This window comes from Prorops nasuta, unplaced genomic scaffold (assembly GCF_024137725.1).
Source record: "Prorops nasuta isolate Cenicafe-Biocafe unplaced genomic scaffold, Cenicafe_Pnas_1.2 PNAS00027, whole genome shotgun sequence".
Taxonomy (NCBI): domain Eukaryota; kingdom Metazoa; phylum Arthropoda; class Insecta; order Hymenoptera; family Bethylidae; genus Prorops; species Prorops nasuta.
The window spans coordinates 1,011,736-1,034,945 of NW_027116824.1; the positions used below are offsets into that span (position 1 = coordinate 1,011,736).

Here is a 23,210-nt window from a genome sequence, read left to right on the forward strand (position 1 = left end):
TCCCTTGCTCAAATATTTTAAACTTTTCCACCCTCCCTAACTCCGTGCACGGCTGCACTTTTACGGCACACGGCCACGGCGACTTTTCTCCAAAAGGGACCACAATAGGCTTTCTACCGTTACGCAATTTTTTTCATTTCCATGACAGACGCACGGGCACGCGTCACCCTTTGCTCCGCAAACAATTTTCATTTCTTGAATTTCAAAAGGGTCCTGCTCGTCCGGATAATTTCTCTCTCTCTCTCTCTCTCTCTCTACACACATCCTACAGTTTGATCCTCGCGTTAAACAACCACATTAATCATCGAACGTCCAGTCAATCCTCCTCCGATTAATATTCCTATACGTATACAGTGTGTGTACCAGTTAAAAATATTCCTTCCAAGGAACGATCGTGAACGGAATGCAAGGTAGCCGCATTAATTCTCCCTTCTTTTTCTAAGGTCCGACGAAAGCGAAACAAGTTCCTAGAAGATCGCGCTATTTAATGCGTACTAGGCTAATTGGCAGCGGCACGCTGTGCAACGAGTATACACTCCGCGCACGGTGTACTCGCTGCTCGCTTCGTGCCCTGCGAAACGAGAACCTAACGAGTAATGAGTTAGGATGATTACGAGCCGCGGCGATTAACTATGATAATCGTAGCTGGCCGACCCGTTGCAAAAACCATATATATATACAGTGTTCAGAGTATTCGAATCCCAAGGAGCCAAACGAGATCGAAGGCCACGGCGATTCGCTGCAAATATTGTATATGAACCATCATTCTATATATATAAAAGGAGAATTGGCTGGAGCGCTTATCGGATTGACACGCGCGTGCGCGCTCCTTGACTTTTTGCGTCCAACGAAATTAAATCGTCAGAGAAATAGCCGTGGCGAAATGGCCATTATACACGTATCCAGGCAGAGCGCGGCGGTTCGCGAGCCGAGCTTGTCTCGCGAACGGCAAGAAATCTGTGGAAGCGGAATCAAACGCAGCAGAAAATCATTTCCAACTTTTTGCGGCATTTTCTTTGCCGCCAATGCCCCGTTATGCAGTTCCATAGATTCTGGCGCGCTATAAAACTTTTGAAATTTATATTCTTTCGTCGCTGTATATCTCGCGCGCGCGTGTGTGTGTGTGTGTGTGTGTATAAGACGGTGGCCGAAGAGAGGCGAGAGCGACTAATAAGGGCGTTCCACGTAGCGTCAAATTGGCGCATTATCTTTCTTGCTCGTGGAGAAAACGTGCGGCCATCGTGCAAAACTTGAGACTGATGGATGGATATTTTACATATCGCGTCTTATAAATTCTCGCGCGTACGGATGTTTAAACGCGATAATGGCGCGGATAATGAGAGCGATCGTGGCACAAAGCAATTGCCCCCCTCCTCCCCCTCGCATGCCAACACCGCAATTATATCGTGGTGCTCGCGTAACGATTATCCAAGCGCATGCGTTAAGACGAGGTATAAATGTTTATCGGCATGGATCTGATTCGCTGCATTTGCATGCTGCTCCTTAAAACTCTCTTATAGTGATATATATATATATGTATATGTGTGTGAACTGGGTACTCGCTCTTTGCGCGTGTGTAGTGGTACCAAAGGGGAGGGAGCACCACGGTGGGATCGGAAATAATACGGTTTCTAGTTTCGAATCTTCGCGATCGCTCGGTTGGACTCTTCGGCTTCTCTCGGTTACAGTCGACTCGTTACGAGCGTTGATCGACCGATTAGCCGGGCCGAAAAAACTCCCCCGCTAAAATTAACAGCATGGACGTGGATATTTCACGTCCCGCGATCTCTCTCGAGCGTCGAATTCAATTCCTAAGCGTCCGGTCGTGGAGCTCGATTTTTGTCGCTTCGACACTGCTTGATTCTAAATGCATCTATGTTATAAGTCCGGGAGGATGAAATTATATGTGGGAAATAATTATAATCACAGTGGTATAAAGTCTCGCTTGACGCGTACCATTATCAAAACTCACGAACGCGGACAAGCTGTAATCATGTTTTTATTAATCGATTAGCTGAAACAGATATGCTTTCAGTTTTTACGCCCGCTCGTCATACGTATATATATATATATATATATATTATTATTACATCATATACGCGCGCGTTCACTTCTGAAACCAAGCGAAGCGGCTTCATAATCAAGATTACGAAGTATGAAGCTATGCGCAAGCTGCTTGTGAAAGAAGTTTGCAAAAACGATTTTTAACGCGATTTCTTTGATATGAAAATGAAGCATGCATAAATTATAATCTTATTTATACACGTATTATGCTCTGGTCTTCAGGGTAAAGAAAGGGGGAGCAAAAATGACTCTTCGGCGTCCTTTGGTTCATCCGTTGGACGGAAAGAAGCGCGGGTCTTTTCTTGCGTCGCGAGAACCGACGAAGAACTCGAAGAAGAAGATGAAGAAGAAGAAGAAGAGGCTTAGCAGAAGGGTGAGAGCAAACTGCCCGCCTTGAAGCAGCACGAATGGATCTGGAGGGGTGAATTCGTCAGCCCAATAAGCCGATTGGCTGCCTCTGCCGCCAATGCAACTGCGTCCCTGCACTTCGCCGAGTGTGTTCGTGCGTGTCCACATGTCGCGCTAAACTGTGAACGTGCGAGAGAGAGAGAGAGAGAGAGAGAGTGATACACGCACACACAGTACCAGCCACGCGTGTCACTGATCTTCCAGTAGGACTGGTTGCTCGCTCTTCTCGGAGCAAATGGTCCGGCTTCGGGAAAATAGAGGCTGTTCACATTTTTCTCGTCTACCAAGAGAGAGAGAGAGAGAGAAGTGAAGCCACGACACCGGATGAAATACGCAATATTACGCGAAGCGTGTAATCTAATAAAATAATCATACGCATGTGTATACGTGTAACCGTATAAGCAATAAGCGTAGCTGTGAAGAATTTGCATAAAAGAAACAATGCTCGGCCACGTAGCGCAATATCTCGATGCAAATTTGATCGGAGATTAAAAATTGTGCTACCTCTGCGGGATGCATCGATGCGTCTATATATACACACGCGTAATAGGATATACGCGGTGGGACGGTGTGTGCGTGCGTGTGGGTGTTGGAGCGTGTGCGAGCGCGAATCGTTTGGTAAGAAAGCGCGCGCAACGCGACTGCCAGAAAAAGTGGTAGCCGACAACGACCGGTCGTCTTCCCATTACGGGCACTCCCCATCACCCCCTCCTTCGATCCGACTCTCGATCATCCTGATGAACGCATCTCGGAACTCGTAACGGATCACCGCGAACAACGCACTGCGAACAAGTAGAATTCTCCGTTTATACATTACTATATATATATATATATATATATATGTTTTGAAATCATCATTGCAGAATCCAGAGAGACTGATCATTTAAAACATATTTATGCTTTGCTGGAAAAAATCAGATCGAAGGGAGAATGGATGGTGGTGCAGCTCGCTAATCTTATTAAGATCAGTCTCACGTTTCGTTATTCCGAGTTAATTAACGATCCAAGACGGTAATCTTTGCTATATACATCGGTGGGTTGGTACAAGACCTGCACGCAAATCTCTTTGTCGTCGTCGTTCGGCCCAGCACTCGGAGGTAATTGGCGTGACGCGGTGTTATGTCACATGGCTTAACAAAATAGAGGTACGAAATAAAAAGTCAGTTGCATATATATTTATATATATATATATATAAAATATGTTTCAACCGATTTTCCTAACGAATGAAGCACGCAACGCGTGGAAAAGGGTTATGAAAGATTCTCGTATGGCAATGAGCATTTTCCTCGTGTCTCGATTTCGAATAAGCTTCGCTTCTTGGAACATCGATGTATAATCGAGCTGTCCCTTTTTCTTAGGAAGTGGGGGGGGGGGGGGGGTCGTATATACGAGGTACGTATATATAAACGATAAAAACGATGCGTGTATCTGAAATGTGGAAACTGATAAGGACGAACGTCTGAGTCGTACCTCGATTTTACATTTCTGACAGTCAATAATATTATCGCTGAGTAATATCAAACATTAAACCTAAGTAGATTCTCCACTAATATCAATACAGTCCCGATGAGAGCACGACTATAACCACGTATATAGGCACTTAAATTACTTTTCAGAATTGTAAGTATACGAAGAAAGCACGGTACGAGTGTGTTTCGTGATAACGCGTTACTCCACGACAGCACGACTATTCTTATCCCCGAACGATTCGTTAATTACCGATAGAACTTACGAGGACGAGTCTCGAATGTCAATCGAATTGGTAATTTGGCCGCAAATCCACGACCGCAAAGAGATATCGATCGATTCTTTGAAAATGTTTAGCCTCCGCACCGCTCATCGGATTTTTTTCTCCATTGTCGCGTTTCATTTCAGATGAGTATCGCTTTGCGTCATTTTTTGTCGTCGCGGCTGGGCATTCTTCCCGAATCAATCGCGGGTATATCGATTAATCGTAGGGTGCGCTTACGGAATAAAGCTTTCATTTGGGACCTCGGCTGTGGCCACGTACGAATAAAAGAAATCCAAGCAGGTCCTTTGGGAATAACGGTTTGCCCGCGCTATCTGCTTCACCCGTCTGTGCTATATATATATATATATATATATATGTATATATAAATTGTGGAATTTTTTCACGAAAAAAGAACTGCATATTTTTAATGAAAAATTCTCTCTGATTATCCCATCAGTTTTATCAGATGTCACGGTGGTATTGTATATTGTATTAGTCGAGACTGTTTGCGGAGCTTCTCACGCGTAGACATTTACACTTGGCGCTGCATCGCTTTTATTGCTATATATATATATATATATATATATATATACCTGCTGCACTGTTAGAAAATGATCGAGTCATGAGAAATTTCGTTGAAATCGCGGCAGATTCCGTTTGGCGTCTATCCTAGGCTGTAAAACGCGTTTCGTACTACGAGTTTCCCCCTGCTTTACTTTGCTCTGCTGCGAACACCGGCCCCCCACCTCGAAAATGCGTAAAAACTGTGTGAAAAAGCGTTATTTTGGGGTGAAACTCGACGCTGCTTGCACGAACACCGTTTTTTCCCCTCCCCCTTTTTCCCTCGTCAAAAATAGACCTGTGCGAAAAAAATGCTTCGCTGCTCGAGTGAAAGCAGAGTCCTGCAGGTAAATTCCGTGATTTCGTAAGATCCTGCGTCACGTAGATATCTGGAGAACCGAGTTGGAAGGGTAGGAAGGAAAGGGGATGAAAAATGAGACTTTGCGTTTATTTGTGCAAATTCGGTGGATATCCGGAAACAAATAGATAGAATCGCCGATTGAAATAATTCTTAATGCTAGAACGACGGAATTATAACCGCAGGAAAAATTTGACTAATTACGAGACATTTTCCAGGAAGCTCCGTGCGAAGAAAGAACGTCCATGGAATAGATGGATCGGGGGATTTGAAAGGTGAAGAGGGAGGATCAAAGATGATGCATATCCTGCATATGCAGTGAATTTTCGAGAGATCGGAGGGGTTCGGGGAAAAAAATAAAGGAGATTCAAAGCCGGGGAGAGCATTCAATTTTCTAAAAAGAGAGGAAAAAAAGCGGGAATACGTAAGGGAGCGCTTAAAACGGGTGAAATCGTCTATTTTTTGAGCGCAAATCCAACGTTCCTTTAGAAATCACAATTTCTGGGTCATGGGAAGGTACCGGGGATGAATACACGGCGTTGCCCTGATCTTGGAAACTGATTTTTTTGCCCGACCTTCCTCGACCCCGATACATCCTCGTGCTCGGTCGATCGATTAATGCAGCATTTCTAAAGGGTTCCTTTTGCTGCTCCGTCGGAGAGACGGGGAAAAAACAAGGAAATTCTAAAGACCAGGAGAGACTTATTAAGAGCCCGAAATCCAACAAAAGTCTCATTGGTAATGCCCCATGACAAAGCACTTATTAGTCATATATATACGAATATCAGCATATTCATTATGAGAGCTCGAATCCTCGGAGTGGCACGGTTCGAGTTTCCGGAATGACTAATAGCTCGAACCTGAAGAGGACAATCGAAATTCATCGATCGCGAATGATCAGTTTCCAGCCAATGTAAATATCGTCTTGCTTTTCCCTCTTCAGGGTTCTCCATGGAGTCTGCGTGCGAGGGAAATTCGAGATTATACATATATATATAGGTATAAATGAGAGAACGAAAGAGATAGAGAGTGGTCCATGGTGCATTGAGAATATTGAAAGTGCAGTAGAAAGGCACACACGCGTGCACGCACACGTCTCCGTCCCTGAAACTTATATTGAATCGTCATAAAGCATCCGCGTGCATCAGACCAAGCTCATTGTCCTGTCATTCACTCGTCATCCCCCGCGTGCGCTTATTCCAACGGAGCACCGACACATGCATATGTGTTATATATGTATACTGTATGTGCATCCCTCTCCCACTCCGATTGCCTCACCTCGCATCACAAAAAAAATTGAGAAAAAAAATAAACCACCCCTAATTCACATCCTCGGCTGGCCGATCAGTACTTAAGAAACGGGCCCTCCTAAGCCAGGATCAAGCGCCGGGAGTTCCTTCTTTCCAATGTGCTTCATCCTTCTTTCTTTCTTTATTTCTTTCCCTCTCTCTCTCCCTCTTTTTATCCGAAACTGTTGCATCCCGGATTAGCTGCTAGATTTGAAATTGAGATCCGTACGCGCAACTTCCATCGAACGTCTTCATGTACGAGGTTCTAAAGTTTTCATAGCTTTTAGAACCGAATTAACGAGTTCTATGGTGGAGGATAGACAAATCTGCTTTTTCCTGTATACGGTTTATCGCGGTGGAAAAAACTCCGTCGTATTTACCGTAATTCAAGTGGTATTCTAGGTCGATCAGTGCTGATTTGGAGGTGAAAATTGATGATTTTTAAAGGAGGAGGAAAAAATTAGAAAGAGAATGGCCAATCATAGTTTGGAATGACGAACGTTTCTGTCCCCATTGAGACTTAAAAGAGTCGGTAAAAATGGCCGGAGCACGTGCGAGAGGATGCAGCGCGTAAATCTGACTTTTCAAAATTCAACTGGGGTGAATTCGCAACGTACCTACTGTGAAAAGTGTGCGCATCTGTTCCGTCATTACCAGCCCGTAGTCACCATAATTCTCGCGCGTCACCTAGAAATATTATATATAGTCGACGGTGGAAAATCGATAAACGACTTTTCGATAGCTGGCTCGTCGTAAACAAAAAGGGGGGAGGGGGTGGGGGAAGAAAAACAAAGGACAAGTATTTATTCGAATAAAAGTTGAAAGCGGAAGTTTGTGAGATAACGTTTCAGCTAGTATATATATATATATATATATATATAGTGATTATGTAGGGGTGAGTGGAGAGGAAAGAAGGGGCGGCGGGCGTGCACTGGAAGAGAGTGGTGCAGTATTGGCGAAATCAATTTCCAGGCAATTTGCAGAGTCTTTGAGTAGAGCGGACGCGCCTTAAAAGTGCGTAAATAAATAGATTCGGACGTGAACGGGCGTCGGCCGAGGTGGGTCGAGCGTAGAGCGTCGAGGGGAGGTCCCGGAGTGAGACAATAAGCCCAAAGGGTCCTCAACGAGAACTCAAAGAGTGCCCATACTGCGACACTCGTCTGGTAATCTAATAAAGGGATCGCCTCCACTTTTCGCCTCCTTTCTGCCTCCTTTCAACACCCACCACCACACGCGTTCCTTTTTTTCCTCGCGCACTACGACTCCAAGGTAAATATTACCCTAGAAGATTTCGTGAACAATGCTAAATGGACGATCTTCCAGTTCCTCCAACCTTTCTACGCGAGGAAATGGTCAGAATAAACAGTGTCGAGTTTAAATCATTTAGTCGTTTATTCTGTAAGAAGAAAATTTATAAAAAATAAACTTGTAATGTCATGGGCCATGAAAGCTTCTATTTGGTATTTAAGTATAACTGTATATATGTGCTTCGAAGAAAATGTTTCGAGAATAATAATATAAATGGACCATCTTCGAGTCTCCCTCCACTTTTTCTACAAAAGAAAGAATGAAATTAAATTATACCAAGTAAAAATGATTAAATTGATAAACGATAAATATTTAATTGGTAATTGCTGTGCTATGAAAATTTCTATAGGTATTTAGGTATAATTGTATATACGCTTCAAGGTGAATGTATGTCGTCTGACCCTCGTGGTCACCGACACACCGTTCCGAACATGCTGCACCAGTCTAGCCACGGTTGATCGGATGCAGGGGTTGCCAGAAAACTGCACAGCACCCTTCTAACCAAAGCCAGCAGCACGCGGTCAAGACATGTAATTGAATTGGCCTTTGCCTCCGTCCAAGCAAATATTCCCGATCCTCGTCTACCTCTTTCTTCTTATTCACTTTTATCTCCGCTGGAATATTTCAATGGGCACTATTTATCTCTCTCCCTCCTGCGATTCCTCTCAATATCATTCACCATCTCCAACAAAACTGTTGAAAAAACTGATTCTTTTTTTAATAATTATATATACTCATTATTGTTTTCCATAGACGTTCCGTTTTTCTATCATTATACTCTCGAACGAATTCCAGGATTTGCTTTAATCGTGAAAATGGTTTACCTATTTGACGGAGGTCTGGAGGAAAAAAAGAGAAAAAAAAGGGAAAAGTAAATGTGGGAGCAGCGAAGTAAGTTGGAGGAAGGAAGGCTATTTGCGAGCTTGAATAGAAGATGGCTTTGCTAGGGAGGGAGGGAGGATGTACAGCCGATCTGGCTTCGGTCTGCCCGTCGCTATATCGACCAACCAACTCGGCCATTCCGCATTTTAAAAGGAAAATTTCCGTTTATTCGACCCAACTTCTTCCTTCGGATTATTCGACGAGTCGCTTCACGAATACCAGCTCGGATGGAAAATAACGCGACCTTTTGCTCCTGGCAGATCTTTTTAGTACGCCAACTAACACATGCTCTCGTTGAATCATCCATTTCTTTTATCCCCCAATATATATATATATATATATATATATAACAATCAAAATTTCTCTCCAGACGAGACAGTAAAGTGGATAAAAGCAGCTTATCAGCCGAACCGATTGAAATGGATGCAGCGTGTATCGCAACAGGAAAAACAAGGAAAATGATAATAAATTTGTGATTCGGTAGCTGGAAAGTCGCGACTCGAGAGAGAGAGGCGGTGAATTCTGGCGGATCGATTGACGAGAAGCGACAACGGAAGCGGAGACTAAACAAACGAGTCCTCTTCATCAGACGTTGAATTTCGAAGTTGTTTGCTTCTATCGAAGCTGGACAGCGAAAACGAAGAGAAGGCTCGGCAAGGAGGCAGAAAGTTGAAAAAGCGAGTAAAAAGCGAGACGGTCGAACGGAAGAGAGCGTGCGAGAGGAAAAGAGACGGAAAGTGACTCTTTCCGGCTTCGTTTTGCCAGCCACACGGCCCATCCCTGCCACGTCCAACCCACTGTTTATTCAAGTCATCTTATCACACGCTCGAGAAACGAGAACACTTAGCAAACTTCCTTTCGCCTCAATTTTCCTTCGTTTCTTTAAATTTCAACTCGATGCTAATGGCATTCTCGGGTCAAGCGTTAATTTCGCGTAATAATAATAACAATTGAACATGTTTTTTAATAAACTACTCATTCGTCTATCGTGCTTATAAAAATTTTTTTTTCTTTGTTTCTGAATTTTCTAGTTTCTGTAATTTTTAAGGAGGCGTTTTTGACGAAGAATCTCCAAAAATACGAATAAGTTGCTCCTGGTACCTTGAAGAGTTAACGATCGAGCAGATCCGATCGTCCATCGGAAGCGAGGACGGATTAGAGGACTGTGGTCCAGGCCCGATGTTAGCACGATCTCCAAGAGTTCTCGTGTACTGCTTTATGTAGGACCAATCGCAATCTCATATCTCCCGAGGACCATCCATCAACCACGAATCCCAACTGCCTCTGTTCCCAACCTCTTACACCCACCTACGACTGTTTCTGCAACCTTCGGAGATCTTAAATACCTCCTCGCTTCCTTATTCCGTGCCCATGCTTCCTCTTAATCGCTCCAAACCAATATATATTTTCATCGGTACGACAGTATCGTGCCACGTGGCAAACTGGGGGATGGAATATACTATATATATGTATATATAGGAAACTACGAGTTTATTCCGAAAAAAACTGTACTCCATCGCAGTCTTCATATGTTGTATGCATTAAGTAAGACCTTTGGTCGTTAATTTATGCTAATTAAAAATAAGTGGCCGTTGCACGCGATTTTTACTGGCGCGGGATAAGTAGTAGGTTCGTTCGCATGAGCACGCTAACGCCAAGTTTATTTGCCAAGACGGCTTGATGATGCTGCTTTATTACCCGTTTATTCATTTCCGTCAAAATAACTTGGCTGCTTTGCCGTTAATTAGGCTATGCGACCAACTTGGCGACAGCCTTTGACTATCAGCCACGCTTGTGTACGATATAGACGCGTGGTTATTGACGATCGAGAAAAAAATTGGCAATTTTATCCCCCGCCATTGGTTATTGTTTAAAGCGATAAAACACAGGTTTTTATTCGCAATTGCGTGGTAAAAGATGAAGTGCTCCGAGTATCCACGTATTTAAATCACTTTCAGCTTTGATAAATGCTCGAATACGAATCGTGAGATTTCGGTCGTATAAAGTTGTGATGAAAATAATGTTGTAGCACAAAGGTCGCTGCATGACTGGCTATCCCCACAGCAATTTCTTCAACGTGCAAGCGAACGTCTCAATAATGCAGGCTCGAAAGCGCGAGTAGTACTCCAAGTGATGCTAAGGGTCCGTAATATATGGCCCTTAAATCATCCTCCAAGAGTGGATGGTGGCTCCTCCACCTAACCACTGACGGTGTAACCGCCCTACAAACATATCAATCAGTACCTATATCTGCAGAAAAATTGGCCTCCTCGTGTTTCCCTTCACCCCCCCCCCCCCCCTCTCCCCCACTCACCCCATACTCTTTACAATTTTCTGCCATCGCAACAGATTTCGATTGATACCTAAAATCACAATTTCAACATAAATTCCTGTAGAAGATTTTTAACAACTCCGCCGTAAAAAGCAGAATACTCTATATAAGTATGATCGTTCCTGCTATTTGCGTTACGCTCCGTTTCTTTGCCGAAAATCGTAAAATTCTTCCATCGGAGGTTCGTGAATTTTCACGAGAGCAAATTATAGGATGATTCGAAGAATGGAGGTTTTGTTGGTAATGCTCGAAGGATAATCATGCAGCACTGACAACGCGAACGAGGAGTAGCATTGTGGCTGTGGAGATGAAGTCGTACAGCAGAGAGTGGTAACAATGAGTGCAATGATAATGCGGCTCACGCGATCAATGCTCGAAGGAGGAGTAAGAAAAGGTTAGAGTATGCAGGAGGAAGAAAGATGACTGGTCAGCCGCGGGAGATCATTAGTCGATCTGGCTGAGAGAGCTCTACGGGAAACAGCCGAGCACTTGACAAGCATTCCGATAGTTCTTGCATGGATCCTCCTCTTCATCTAATTAAACACGCGTGTTCCTATAAACCTATTAATTTTGCCTCTCGTCGCAGTTCCAATCCTCGCATTTTCCACAGTCCCCGATAAGTTTTCCCACAGGAAAATAATATGAGCGAAAGCAAAATTTACCGGCCCGGCGTTTCGCGTGCGTCCACTCGAAATTTTTCGAGTCCGGTACCAACGTGACCGAGAGGATTTTTTCCTCAAGGTAAATTAAGTAGAGCAAGCGTATAGTTGGGTGACTGGGCAGTCGCTTTGTTAGAGGAGCCGAGATACGAAAGGACGCGAAAAAACATAGGCCCGGCTTAAGTCGGTGGGCTGATGACCGAGAAATGATGCTGCCCGCGACGAGCCATGAATGTTTAGGCGGTACGATTAAAACGTCTTCAATTGGACTCTCTGAGAAATGGTATCGCGACCGAATGCCGATCAGTCCTGGGCCACGGTGGGAATGCCGGGACCACGCTTTTGATTTATGCCGCGCACCGCTGCTTTCGCGCGTGCGCATGCGCGGCGGTTCTCGGAGCAACCAAGAAGAAGAAGAAGAAGAAGAAGCTGAGGAAGAGACGAGTGAATTTTTCAGGATTCTTCAGTTTTAGGATCCAGCGTGAATTTAAGAATCTTTCGAGTTACAATTGGGTGCTCGATGTATATTACGATGAATATCTTGAAGGAAGAGCGTGAGGGGGGGGGGGGTGGGGGGAAATCGAGAAAGTATCGCGATGGGGAGAACGAGCAGACAACAGGACGTCTCGGAATCGGCTTAATCGTGATTAATATCGCGAGCCCGTACCGCATGTCGGTAATTATCTACACGTGTTTTACCGAGTCAAACGTTCATCGTCGCTCGCACATACCGGTTATCCGTGTTGAACCGTACCACGTGTGGGAACACGATCCGGACGCGGCTACGGAACATCACTCGCTACCATCCTCCCCCCATCGCGATCTTTGCATCTTCATTCTTTTCATCGTTTCCCAATCGGCAGCAACGTATATATAAATTTGTAGCGATACTCGTATCAGCATGATCGCATTGTTATCGCTAAAAAGTTTTAATCGTGACTTAGGCAAAGTCCTGCTTTCAATGGGGACGCTGCATACGCTCAGAGGCCAATATCAATATCTGATTGGAATTGCAAAAGCGGAAGAGTCGAAGGCGCAAATAGCGACGAACTTAGCATACTGAGGAGAGAATGTTGCGAACATGAGAGAGAGGGAGAGAGAGAGAGAGAGAGAGATTTGGCGCGGAGAGTGGGAGGCAAAAGCTCGGTCCACATTATCATATAGCAGCGTGACTCCGAGCGTCCGTAAGGTTCATCTGAATAAATATCGTATTATAATTAAAGGAATCGTTCGACCCATAAATCAATGAGGTCGGTTTATATATCAGACTCACCTATATAATGTGTACCGTGGAAGGCCCAGCAGGCTCTGAACTCGCCGTGGGGGGTCCCCCTATGCTAATGGCGCACCCTCACGAAGACGCGGTACTCGAGAGAGAGAGAGAGAGAGAGAGAGAGATATGAGAGGAATAAGGGAGGGGGGGGGGGGGGGGGAGACGTGAAAATGCGAAAACGAGCGAGACGCCGAAAACGCGAGAATGAGCGCCGCGAGGCTTTGCAGGGAGAGGGGGGGGGGGGTGGGCAGCGTTGAATGAGAAAGAGCTAGGTGGTTAGCGTGCAAAAAGAAGGGAAAGAAAGAGCGGAGGATACTTCTTGCTGAGAGCTCGTCCGACCCTGACCTGCACCTCCCTCGAGTACTACTCTCGCTTGTCGGGCTCTGATCTTCGCCGACTGCGACCGCTTATCAATTTGTTACGAGCACTGTTTGTTGTATCGAATCAAGGGCTCGAATGGCGGCGCAATATATAATGCTGTTTAATATGGGCAGATGCTGTACGCCCACGTATACAACCACGAAGAAGCGAGATCTACACGAGTTCCCATCTCACTGGCACGGGTATGGATATAGCTCATTATTGATCTATAGATTCGCGAGGAAATAAAAGTTGTCGGATTTTTATTGTCGCACAAATACTTGTATGTGTGTGTGATGCATGTACATGCTCCACTTTTCTCGATAAAACAGAAGACGCGAGAGCGTTCCGCAATCGAAAGTTTAACCGCGGGGGACAGTAAATGCGCGGTAGTTTATTTTGGCAAGGAGATGGAGACCGAATTTGCGGTCCAGCTGAATTAACGGCGCGGTCACGATTAACAAAGGGCGATACAAATTAGATTAAACCGCCGTAGGGGGCGGCATCGTGGTTCTAGAGAGGCAAATGATGATACGGCTTGATAAATAGACGAATGCCATGCGATGTCTAAACAGGCCCCATGATTTTCAGCGACTGCCAACCGAGAGTCTCTCTTCTAGCCACCCTCGTATTATTCGCCGATACAGAGAGAGAGAGAGAGAGAGAGCCTTATATATATACACGTCTTGAAACTTGGCCGTTCATTTATTCTCGTCGTGACGTATATACACTTACGCACTTGTATATATATATATATATATATATATATATTCCCGAGCAAAGTTGCCTCGACGAAAGAAGAAAGTTGATTTAATTGCCATAATTGATCGATCGGAAGGAAGAATAGAAATGTTTCTCGAGCGAATAAAGCTCGTTGGGATGGTAATAAATTCGGTGAAATATATAGTACGAAGGTCGTGGGTGTCGATGTTACGTGTGTGCGGGAGATTTTCCAAAGCGTCGATAATTGGCCTGGTTGGTGTGCAGGGAGGGGTAGAAGGGCCAAGTATAGTTTTCGTCGAAGAGAAAAGAGGCGCCGCCATCGCGTAGCTGCAGGCCGGCGTGTTGCGCGAGGAGGAAATAAATCAATAAACGAAATTTCCGAGGTCGGGCTCGGGTCAGGATGCAGAAGCCTCCGTGAAAGCCGGGTCAAGCAATTACGCGCCTACCTGCTCCTCTCTTCTTGCGGCCGTGCTGCAACCACCCACCTCAGTCCTCCGAGTCCGTATAAATCTCAGCCGGTCGTCATTCAACGCTATCATTACTCCTCCGTGCTGACGAGGAGCGACGCCGAAATTTTAACGAATTCCTGGAAGCGTCGGCAAAGAAGAAAGAGCCTCGCGCGAGCTCGTTTCCTTACCAACTACAGATACAAATCGCTTCCGCTGTGATTGTCATAACACGACGATTAACGCTCTGGCTAATAACATCTCTATACAGCGAAACCAGTCGCCCCGCGTCGCGCCGACCAAGATCAAAGAGATAAGTCGGAAGCTCTCACTTGCACAATACACGGTGTATAGCGTGCTTCGAGTAAATCAAGCGTCGATCTATCGGCTAGAGAAAACCTGATATTTATCGAGGGCCTCGAATCTTTGTATCATCTTCATTTTATATGTATATATATAGCGATTAACTTTGTTATATTATACATATATTAAAACTGTCAGAGAGCAGAGATAAAAAGACAATCGAGACTAATCCCGTGTTTCCAATGGACAGCGTTATCGTGGAGTGCGGTGGAACGGAAAAACCTATTGAAATTCGTGCTCTTTGAAAAAGCGATTTCGTTGAAAGGAGAATTGGTGGGGCGCGCGGGCGGGGAGGCAAACGAGTCGAGATATAATAAAAGGTAAAAGAGAATCGACGAGATTAAAGGGGTGGGATAAGACGCAGTACCAACGCGCAGGTTCACCGAACACACCCATCCAAACGTTTCGTCGAGATGCCCGAAGAAGGCCGGCCTGCACAACCGACCAATATTTAATTACGGATAATTACCGGTTATAATACGCGCCAGATCGGCGGCCTGCCGTTTAATTGATCGGCTTTACGGCCTGATTTGTGTATCTGCTGGTCCCGCGATCCAGAGACCGAGCCCGCGGCCGATTCTTGGTCCCTCGTCTACTCGTACGCGCATGCGTGTGTCTTTGCGTACATCCGGTCGTTATTCAAGTGCCACGTTACGCAATCCACCCGCTTGGGCCACTGCGAATGGACGGATTCATCAAATTTACTGCAACCCCGTATATCCTCCCGTACCGATATTCTTCTTTTGCTGTTGCGTCCAGAGGAAAAGAAGAAGAAATGTACATCCCGCACGAAGGAGTATAACATAGATATATATATATAGTAATATTTATGCTGGTGCTATTACGGATTTAATCTTCTGCTTCTCGTGCTCTCCACAGTCATTAATACTTGGTTTTATTCCGCGTCGAATAGCATTATAAAATAGCACCGCATTGGAGCATCTCCGAGAGAGCGAGTTAATGAATAGTCCGATCGATGAGGAATCTGCATCCGCGCGTGCAGGTACAGGATTATTCTTCGAGGAGGAGGAGGGGGGGGGGGTGGGGAGTAAATCCCGAGATGCGGAGGGTTCCACCGGTCTCTCTATTAACCTCTTAACGCGGGGTGCATCGAGACACAGCTTTGTTAGATCCGCAGGGTTAAAATCAAAACGTCCGCTCAAGTTCGGTACTCGTCGGCTCCCTTTATCGAGGTCGGCCCATGCAGATCCAACACGAAATATCATTAATAGTCGTTTGCCGGATGGCCGAGCCAGGTAATCGATACTTGCGGTTCGTGTACGCTCCGAAAAACCGCAACAACGGCTTGGCGATATTATACACGCGTGCAGAGAGTTCCTCTCGTCCTTGCAATTTCCCTCCGTCCGTATCTCAACATCGATGCGGATGGATTGATTTTGAAGAAAGTGTTGTGCACTCGCTAGATCGCTTGGTATTCCTCAAGTTCGTATCAATTGTCGATTGCAACTAAAATCGAACATTTCCTAAAATTTTTTCTTTTAGCTTTTTCGATCCTTGATCCTATGTGATAATTGTGGAGAATTCAGTGAATCGTTGTTGTTACCTAGAGAGATCGGTAATTTTTATTACAACGAGCAAAGACGACGTGTTAAGAAGAGATTTTCGAGTATAAACTCGAAAAGAGGAGAGGAAACTGTAAAAAAGAATGAGAAAGGATGAGGTCGTGAGGAGCTTATACAGTGCGGAGTAATCAGTTAAGGGCTATTCTCGAGTTGATGGTGCGTTGTTGGGACCAGCTGAATTTTTTGCCGCGGATTTAATAAGTATCGAGTGTGACGACTTTGCAAAAAGAAGGAAGCCAAAAGTACTATATACACTGAAAAAAATGTTTTCATCCAATTAACAGTTATTCGTGATATCAATAACTAAATTTATTGATATTATGAATAAATTGACAATCAATTATTTTTTCGTAATATTAATAAAATAAATTTATTAATATCACGAATAACTGTTAATTGGATGCAAATTAATGGGAAATTTTTCTCAGTGTATCGCTATAGACTGAGAGAGTGGAATCAGTGAAGAAGAGGCTTTTGATTCCCACGTGACAGAAGGTGCCACCAAGCCGTGTGGCCGAGCGAGCCCGTGCAATCTTTTCGATGACGATGTGGCGCTTCCAGCGAGTCGTAAATAGCGCGCGTCGTTCAACGTGCTATAACGGCGCTGTTCTCGCGGCTCGCACCCACCGTCTGCATGTTTAGAGTCTTGTAATGAACGTTCTACGCTGAGTAACTCCTTCGCCTAACATAGGTCCACCAAGATTCGACGCGACGACCCTGTCCGGATCCCTGGGTCGAAGCGTCCTGAATTGGAACAAAATTAAAATAATTTTTCTAAACTTCAAATATTATACGTTTTTTTAATCGATATATTTAGCAGGTTTTAAAACATTTATATGGATGTAGATTGTATACCAATTCTTTGTGTAAGAGACCAAAATTAAAAAGTTGTAGGACGTTCTTCAGCATATTCTTCAAGTGCTCAACGATGTTGCAAAGTTTGATCGTTTCCCGCGTGTTTCTTCCTCTCTTTGGGCCATGGGCCATTTTTGTTATTAGAAAGCGCGCACCTGGTGTGAGCAGAAGAGAGCAGCCTCGGGCCAGAAGCCAATCCCACGCACAATGTCCGTCGCAAGGGGGACGCGCAAAGTCTCCCGCGCCAGTGTCATTGTTCGTTTGATTGCTTCTGGACTCGGGATCGTGGCGGCACAAGCAAACACACACATATATAACCGTAGATCCTGCTTTATTATCCAACGATTAACCTCGCGGCGTCCGCGCGCGTTTCTAACACCAAACTTTTCCGGTCCTCGGCTTTCTACGTATATATAGTCGCGTGACCAAAAGTTATACACTCAGCTTGATTCGTGTCAATCTCACAGGATTCTTCGGTTAACATTAATTTAATTGTTGGTTTTTCCGATGGGCAGAAATTATTCCTCGAGAGTTCCATCGACCGGTGCACCCTTCCCGAGAAATTAGATTTATATCGTTCGATGGAAGTTGGTGCTTTGAGGATAAAAAAAAGTGAAATTATAATAATGAAGCGTTCCAACGAGGCGAAGTGGCATCCATTAGTAACGCGGCTCTCTCGATGTTTAACGAGAGAGAGAGAGAGAGAGACTGGCTGCTCCAGATACCCTTGGATACCGCTCCGGGAGTAGCCTCTGCAACGTCATCTTTGCCCGTTCCTGTACAAAGACAACGCCGCCACGTTCGGCCGGACCACTCAAAAAAACTGCCTACCTCTGCCTGCTCTTACCAAATAATAGTCCTGCGAAAAGACGAGGCCTTCAACATCGCCGTTCTCCCGCAGCTCCTCGCATAGCCCATTCATGAATCCGGATTATTCGCTATTCCTTTTCAGTCGATACTTATCTACCTCGTTTGCTTACCAATACAATCGCCGGCAACTCCACTCGAGTTTTCATTCAACGATTTATCAGAAATAAGGAAAATTATGGTAGCACCAGGAAGAAATTGCCAGGTTTATTAAATTTACAGTGGAATTGTGTTTCCAGCGAGAATAATACAGAGATGTAACGCAGCGATAGAAGATTTTCTTTGGGTTTGCCTCGTTTATTAAAAGTACGAGGTGACTGCTACCAACTCGCAGGGTCCATTCACGTCACATTCGTTAGCCAAGAGAAATGGCAAAGACGTTCGATAAGAATATAGTATATCGATACCAGAACGGCAGCAGCAATGTCATAGGTATATACAGAGCGAAGAAAACGGGATTCCTATACCATTCCACCGTGATTCGATCGTGTCCGGCCCTAGGGGTGAGAGAATTCCTAGTCATTCCATTATTCTCCTTTCTAGAAGTCAATTTCACGCGATAAAACTTCACCTATCGATCGGTACGGTCGTTACAGAGCAACAACGGCGTGCATCGCTCCAGAAACCAGAGGAAACGCGTCTCGCTCGAAATTCTCCTACTGTTTCTATTCGTTGGACTCTGCTTATTCACCCCCCCCCCCTCTCCCCTTACCCTGTTTCAAGGATCAGATTTTCATAGCGCTTATTATTCTCAAGGAGAATCGCGTGTACAATGATTCGAGTGTATAGGGGTCTCGCAAAACCAGTGTTTTACCTCTTTTTAATCGTCCGCTTGAATTTTGCCTGGAAGTTTTTTCGAGGGAAGCCTAAGAACGTCGGAAAGGTGGGGGGGGGGGGTCTTTTAACGAGCTTCCTGGCCAAATGGCACTATTACCGGGGTAGTTTTGTCACGGACTTACGAGGCTACCGCACGAAACCTTCGATCGCACGCTGTACCAGGTAGCCCGTGAGCCGGACGACACATTTTCAACATTAGTGACCGCTCCAAATGGGCCCTAGGACCCAAAGAGATGGCGCGGATAACCCGGATTATTTCTTCTTTCTTCGAAAGTGTTAATAATGCGACTCGGATATGCTCCCGAGTTCTTCTTCGTCCAGAAGCTCTACATCCACCAGAACCACCACCCCCGGTACTCTTCTTCTTCCTGACACCGGACAAATTGGACACATCCCAGCCACGTTATTAGCACGTTACTAGAAATGTCAGCAGGACGCACACACACACACACACCACTATGACTCCCATCCTAAGAAAAATAATTCAGTCTCTCGTTATATATATAGCGTTCGAATAAAATTGTACATAAATCGTGGAACGTGGACGTGGATATACTGCTCGCGCATAATAATAATCTAGCAGTTTTTTTCCCCTCCGCCAAATCGACCGGATTGCTCTCGCAATGATATTCCTGACGGATGCTGGGAAGCACTCGATGATTGATTTAAAGCGTGGAATTAGCATACGATCGGAACAGGTTTTCTTTCGCACCGATCGCGAAAGCTCTCAGACAGAGAGAGATCCAAGGCGCGGACCAGTAGTTCTTTCCCATATCACCTGCAGACGTAGGATGCGAGATGACGATCAGTCTGATTAGTGGTAATTGTGCAACGACCGTTTGCGCAGGTCTGCAAGGATTGTAGAAAAATTCGAGACGATCGCGAGGCTGCAACATCCAGCGATTTCCGTCGGTGTCAACGTTTTTCTCGCCGGTCGAACGAGTTTGAAAGAGACGGACTGCTGTGGAGGACTGTAGAGAGGTGAAAAAAACTCTCCTAACGGGACGAACGTCTGTCGATCGAGCATCATCGCGGTACTGCACATTCCGATATGTAACGGGGAGAAAAGAACGCGTATCTCTCTCTCTCTCTCTCTCTCTCTCTCTCTCTCTCTCTCTCTCTCTCTCTCTCCGATGCACGACGTAGGGCTGTGCATACTCTGCATAGCAACGAGTTATATAAAGCTTCTTGGAAAGCCTCCATCGGTACCGTTGCATATATGCTGTTTTTGCCAGGTCTCTTCTACCCAAGGAGAATCATTACATTTTCGACTCGAAACGGATCAAAGCCTGCGGACGATTACGGTATGGCAATTGCCATGTAGAAAAGCAGACTCGAAGAGTCTTTCAATTCCGAGCTCAGGTTGAGAATCATCGATGCATATAGTTCGACTCTTGATTCTTCACCGTCCTACACCCATCTCTTCTCTCTCGACCCTCGCAGCCCTTTATTCTTTCTTCTTACCTCAGCGACTCGTGTCTGCATAGATAATAAGCGAGGCGAAGATGGGAGGAGAGAGGGGGAGGAGGGGGGGGGGGGGGAGAGAAATCAGACAACGCTAACGGACCGAGACCCGAACGTGAGCCGAGACCGAGGAACCCAAAAACTTGCCGGATTCTCCGCCACCTGCCAGCAGCGTTTCCTGCTAGCACACTGCCTCCTCCCGTAATCATTATTATTCCCTGCCAAATAGCCTCTGGCTACCTCGATGAGTGTCTCCTTCCTACCTTGCGGTTCCTAATTCTCCCAGACACGGTTGCCTCTCGGCTCCCATAGAGACAATAGGACCTTGCGCAAAAATAAAAGTACCGAAATTAAGGAAATTTTCACCGGAGAACCTGCACTTTATTCCTATCTCATTTTCAGGTTTGCGAGAAGGTTGTTCGAACGAGGAAAATAATCGAGAGATCGATGGTGATAAACGCGCAAAGGTTATAGACGAGTGGAAGGGAACAATACGAGAGGCGACGATGTTCAGTTTTGAGGAAACACTGGCAGTCATTGAATGCAAAGTAGGTAGGCCTCATTTGGTAAGGCTGCTTCACAGGTAGTCACCATCGGGAAAAGGCAGGAGAGCGAGCTGAGGAGTATATAGCGGTGCAGAGTACTGTATATATATATATATATATATATCGGGGGAAAGAAGAAGCAGCAGTGGTATATAGTGTACAGAGCACCTGTGAATGTTGCAGGAGGCTAAAAAAGTGGAAAAGGTGGAGGAAGGGGAATGGAAGATCGCTCGGTGAAGAGGAGAGAGTCGAGGCCCTGGGCGAGGTCACCCACCGTCCCTGTCCTCATCCCACCCCTCGCCCCGACTCTTCGCTCACTCCCCCGCACTGCCTGATTACCCGCTGCCTCGCCGGGGGCGGGACGCACTGTAATGAGCACCGAAGAGGTGCTCAACCTAGACGAAACACCATTTTTTCAAAACATCACGAGGTTCTACATCCACAATTTGTTTCAGGAATCATATACGAACGATGTTGCGTTTCTAGCCCGTGGAGATACGGACGTGGAACGTGATTTAGCGATGTTTTGAATTTCTAACGGGGAGAGGGAGAGAAAGGTCAGGAAGGGACGGAGGGTGATTTTAGCGAGGGTGGCGGATGATCCGGTATGTAAGAGGGACGAGCTGAGAATGCGAGAGCAGGTCGTCCGTGTCGGCGAAGACACCCGGATGATCGAGCGATGTTATTTTAAGTTTTTCCTGGGGGTCGTTCCTGTCTTGCCCTAATCGGCTGTCAGTCGACGTCTCGTGGGGTCGCGACCGCCCCCAGGACACCAACGCAACGCCGCGTCGCCTCCCTTCCCCGTATTTTCCCCCGAACGCACGCACTCGCACCCACACTCGACCTCCTTTATCCTCTCTTCCTCCTCCTCCTCCACCTACTCCTGCACCAAAACCCATAGACCAGCAAGCATGGACCCCCCACGGACCGGATTCGCCCCTCGAACAACTAGTTTCGCGCCCAGGATTCAAACCCTCGAGGGGTGGATTCAAAACGCTTTACACTCTCATAACTAGAACCTGTTGATTCCCGCACTTGCCGCTGATACCGGTCCTGACATTGATACGTTCCAATCTCAACGAAATAATTCACCATAAAATTCTACAGGACTTTTGGAATTATTTGTCATAAAATTCTTCGCAACAAAGTGTCTCCGCGTCTATATAGGTTGATGAAAGGAAATATTGAAGGGTATATCTCGCGAGGAGGATGATGGTTATGAGAAATGATGGTTTCGTGCGAATTGTTAATTCTCGCTTGGAGGAAGGGGAAGTGAATGATTGGAGGAAGTCTTGAATGATCTCGCGGCTCTTTTGATGAGCTGCTGCCACTTGAAACGGAGCACGTGTTTCGAAGCGAGCAGCCGTTTAAATCGTCAGTTTCGGGTATACATTTTATTCGTATATATATATATATATATATATATACCTGTAGGAGGAAGCTCGAAGGCGCGCGGAGGGAGAATGAATGAGAGGGAGAGGTGGTGGTGAGGGAAGCACGGTGAATTTCACAGACGGATGCCATGCCGGTTTCTCGGAGCTTGCTTATTGCGTGATATTAGCCACGGTGGCCTCGGCCAGTAGGGGTAATGATAATCTCGAAAAAGGGGACAAAACACGGGGCCGAATAACCCAACGCTCGGCCACGTCTCCAAGGACGAAACCGGATGTAGCTAAATTTTTTTCTCTCTCCTCGCGCGCAAACGCTTCCATATCTCGGGCAACGAAGACGAATGACTCTTGGCGCGAATTAATTGTGTCACGAGCGCCGCTATAGTTCCCTCTTTTGCGCACGCGCGCTCGATAGTTCCGACCATAACGAAAGTCCCATCCGTTCGTCGATTCCAGATACGTTCCAGCGATCTGGCAATAATACAACCGTTGCTATTCTCCTTTTTCTTGCCGCGACCGAGCGAGTTTATTCGCGATATCGAATAACGTTTATTACGCGGAAATTATTAATCGGCCGTGATTGTAGATCATTGGCGAAACGAGCAGTGGAGGATTTTCGACCCGGACGCTTTGATCCCTTAATTGCGCTATAAGAATGTCGAGTCATTAGCATTCCCCGGATATAGTGGATTAACATAAGAGCGTAATACGCTGCATGCTGGAGCAACGCGATTAGAACATTTTGCTGAAAAGCCGAGAGTATTCAGTAAATCGTGGCTAACCAAGCACTTCCTGCCAAGAGCGAAGATATTCCGAGAATTCACTCTCGTTCGCTGCTTTTCATAGGCTCTCGATCGGTCATTCTTTATAGATCGTAAAATCAAATGGATGAAATCGACAGTCGTATGG

At 45.7% G+C, this 23,210-nt stretch overlaps 1 protein-coding gene across 1 annotated transcript in view; it reads right to left on the reverse strand.

Moving 5' to 3' along the window:
• LOC136782584 (POU domain, class 2, transcription factor 1-like) overlaps window positions 1-23,210 on the reverse strand; it is a 93,250-nt gene that overhangs the window by 52,746 nt on the left and 17,294 nt on the right. The window lies entirely within an intron of this gene.